The sequence below is a fragment of the Clupea harengus genome, chromosome 5, assembly GCF_900700415.2.
Source record: "Clupea harengus chromosome 5, Ch_v2.0.2, whole genome shotgun sequence".
In the NCBI taxonomy this organism is placed as follows: Eukaryota; Metazoa; Chordata; class Actinopteri; order Clupeiformes; family Clupeidae; genus Clupea; species Clupea harengus.
In genome coordinates this window covers 19,214,462-19,218,864 of record NC_045156.1, presented here as the reverse complement: position 1 = coordinate 19,218,864, position 4,403 = coordinate 19,214,462, and positions in this window count along the sequence as shown.

Below are 4,403 nucleotides of genomic sequence, written 5' to 3'. Positions count from 1 at the left end.
TCTGTGACCTGTGAATTATGTGATTCTGTTTACAGCACTAACACATCCAGACATTTTGTTAATTAGATACAGCTCTATTAAAATGCACATTACACTGTAAGTGTAACCCTAACCCTAGATTTTATGATCTTGAAAAGACCAGGGTCTCACACATGGTCATGTTCAGTGTGAGTGTGGAGAATCACAGGAAATGTCTGTCTAGAATACTGCACAAAATAACACATATGTGGGCATGCATGAAATATATGCATACTCATGAAGTATTTCTCTCAGCAGTCAACTGCGTTGAAAATCATGAACCACAGGTTGTAATGATTATGTCAGTGCTGCCCTTTGAAAACTATGCCACATACATCAAAACAACTTGTATGTTAAAATTCATGTTTCTGGCTTGTATATTCTGAAATGAATCTTATCATTGGTTTCAGTTCTGGAGAAATTCTACATTCATCCATATTCAGACCATAATTACGTTAGAATACACAAACACGCAGACACACACATAATTAGTTATCATAGTAAGTCAATTGAAGGATAGGAACTGCAATTTCATATTTGGCCCCATGATGGTGATATTGTATTAGAAAATATGGTCACTAGACGAATTCAAATGTTTTGAATGACATTAGTCTGTACATCACTGGCAACTGTAAACCTTCAACATGGGCCTTCACATTCCTCCAGTTTCCTGGTGGAAGTGATTGTTATTTTCAAGTACCAGAGAAGGACAAAGATGCGCAGCGACTTCTCTATTAAGGATTCACAAGCAGGCGTCCCTCTGCCTTTTTTTCAAACGATCTGATATGGGTTGATGGGGCGGATATAGTTTGGTTGTGAGTTAATTGGATTAGATCAGAAGTGGAGGGCAGCCCTGAGTGATTCACCACACATCTGTTCCACTGCTGCCTTCAGCGTTATGATCCCAGGTTGGCACAAAGACAGCAAGTCAAATGCAAGGCCGTTTTCAACACCTCATTAACACCTAACGTGTACAGACAGCTTCAATATTCTTACTGTAACGTACAGTAGTGCAATATCTGTAGCTCATGAGAAACACATACTTCATGTGTTTAAGATCCCCGGGGCGGCTTTTTAAAAAGTAAATATACATTTTTAAACATGGCCCTGAGTATTTCCAATAACTTTCAACAGATGTGATTTCTTAGAGAAACAACTTTGAGGCGTTAGGAAAGGTGAGGTGAAAGTCACACGGTTTGCATTGGGTTCCAATGTGTGTGTGTGTGTGTGTGTGTGTGTGTGTGTGTGTGTGTGTGTGTGTGTGTGTGTGTGTGTGTGTGTGTGTGTGTGTGTGTGTGTGTGTGTGTGTGTGTGTGTGTGTGTGTGTGTGTGTGTGTGTGTGTGTGTGCGTGGTGTGTGTGTGTGTGTGTGTGTGTGTGTGTGTGTGGGTGTGTGTGTGTGTGTGTGTGTGTTGCTCCTGAGCCCTTGTGCCCTGCTCCTGTGGTAATTTTAGCAGCTGGCAGCAGCCACAGGTGCCTGTCATAGTCCTGTCATAGGCTTTCTGCCATCCACTGCTTCATCTGTATCTTAGCTGCTGTGTATTTTTACACACTGATTCCTTTACGCACACTGGAAATTCAGTCACTAGAAGTACATCAGGTGCTGTCCTCAAATCAACACGCACACTCTCTCTCTCTCTTTCTTTCTCTTTTTCGTATCAACATTATCCCACACTGCAAGTAAAACAGCTATGAGATCACAACAACTAGGATCCAAGAATGAAAGTATCAGCTTACTTAAATGACCAGTCTGTTTTCTTAACACTGGCTCCTTTGCTTAGTTCACAGGCTATCACGTCTAACTCTAATTACCATTCCTAAACATCAAGCCCCTCTCTAATAAACTGATGTCGGATAGAGTGATTACTTTGAATAAGCTTGTACCGTGGGAGCTCAGGGTGACAAATCGGAAACAGTGACTAAGGAGATCAGAGGACAGAATGCATGGGTCAGAGCGTAACTTCACCTTGCTCACCCCTCTGTGAGGAGCTGGCGCCTTTAAAACAACACTTGATACCCAGCTTGCTCCTGGCACGACGCTGTGGCATGGCTGCCTGGCATCCAGGAGGGTATAAAAATAATATACGGCATCATTAGAAGGAATCTGAGCTCTTTGCCAGGGTAACGGACTTGTGAGCGCTGCTTATGTAATGGCTCTGCCATCAAACTACAGGGCCTTAAAGAAAGGAAGAAAGGAAGGAAGGAAGAAATAAAGGAAGAAAGAGAGGGATGAGGACATCAACAGAGAGCGAAAGAGACACGACAGAGCATAACATGGCCATTTGCGGCATTGTGGGGGGAAATTAAAAGCCTAGCGTAACATGTTGTTCCTTTTACAGTTAGAGGACTGGGTAAACCTATCCAGAGCTTATCTTGTGGTGTTGTTTAACTGTAATGTCCTGTTTAAAAACACTCTCCCTCATTTACTTCATCGTCTACACCACAGGGCAGTTCAAAAACCACAGAAAAGTCACAGTCATCCCTCATCATGAGGAAAACAAGCGGTACATTTAACTCCACATTCAGTGAGAAAGTGGTTTTAGGTCGCCACATCGCTGTCTTTCTCCTATAAAGAAACACAAACAAGGATGTAGTCAAGGCAGCCTGTTCTCCAATGAATGGAGGAAATACAATCCTTGTGGGAATCATATTTCAACATGACCCTGATTAATGTCAGATATCCTCTTTAGGAACATGGCTATTGTCTTAGGAGGAAAAATCCTAAAGATTAAGCCGATGGCATTAATAAAGGAATCCCTTCTCTTTGGACTCTAGACTAGTGTGTGCTCTTGGCCAGGTTTGTGGGCATGTCTTCCAGCAGGTAGCCGACTAAACCTGACAGCTCCCAGTAAGCGTCTGAGCGACCAAAGCAAACAAGCGATTGCTTCCAAGAGTATTTTAAGCTAGACTGCCCACACAGAGTCCATCTGATCTACTTATTTCTGCGCTCTAAGAGTCTGCGTTACGGCCAGTGAATCCAGAGCATCTTTAGTCCACCACAGAGCTCAGTCACACCCTGTCTAGCAGGGGGGGGGGGGGGGGGGGGGGGGGGGGGGGGGAGGAAAGGTGTTCAGGGTGTCGCTGTGAATCGCTGCTATTATTCACAGCGGGAAATATTTATAGTTCTGCTTGCGTTCCTGTGTGTGTGTGTGTGTGTGTGTGTGTGTGTGTGTGTGTGTGTGTGTGTGTGTGTGTTACCTCTGTAATGTGCCTTATACCTTGAAGTGATTGCTTCGCTGATGTGTCAGCAGATTTAAGATAGTAACATGGTGCTCTGTCTATTCATGCGATTAATCCACATTTCCACTTGCACAAACACACACAGGCATTCTCACACAATACAAATGGCAACAGAGAACATGGGCACAGTACATAAAGCTACCATCAAGACACAACCTGGTGCATTGGCCAATTAACACTTAAGGGATGAGCAGGTGTTTTCTGTTCTGCAGTATGTGCCATCACTCATATGGCTTTGTGAAGTGTGTGCACGGATCGACTGTGTGACTCCACACCCAGGTGGTAGTTTATGCAGCCTGTGGGTGTGGGATGATTTTTGTGTGCATAGGACTGTTTCTTAAACAATATACAAGTTGAGCAGGAGCATATATCTTAATAAAAATGTTTATTTATTTATTGATGTATTTATTTGAGACGTTACACCAGTAGTATGTTTAGACCCAAGGCCTGTCTTTCAGTTAAAAACCGATGTGACTGAAGCGAGCTCATGGGGCAGTCATAGTGGGCCCTCTTGTGGTCTTAGAGTGAGGGAGAATTTAGCCTGCCTAGCTAAATAAAGCCGCTCTAAATGAAGCTACAGTATACTAATGCAGAGAAATGAACAAATAAAAGGACCAAACGGGAGATCGTTCTGAATGCAAGATAAGTTAGACTTGGCTGTGTTATTGCTCCTTAGTTTCATTTACATAAAAGCTAACGGGTTAGCTAGAAATTAGCAAGCAACCTTATGTTGATTGTCCTTCTTCGTCAGACATTGTGTTCTTGTGAAATGTCTTGTATTGTGATTTTGTATTCTGATCATTTACCAGAGCTTTTAGGAGACCCAAAGCCAATGTTATTGTTGTGCCTTATGTTTGCTATCTCCCTACAGCTTATTTTAGTTTTGCTTTGCTAAAAGCTACATTGCTTATATAAATTATATATTGTCTTTCATTTTTTAAAACATACACGTTTGTAGGATGTACAGACCCCAAAATGAATGTGTTCTGAAACAGTGCTCTATGTTTATGTGAGTATGTATATGTGTGTGTGTATGTGGGGGTGTGTCTTGTGCTGGTGACAGGACAGGCAGTGGTAATCTGGCAGGATGAGCACTGGCTGCCACCATGGGAAAGGTTACCCTCGGGCAAGAAGCAGACTTTTAAA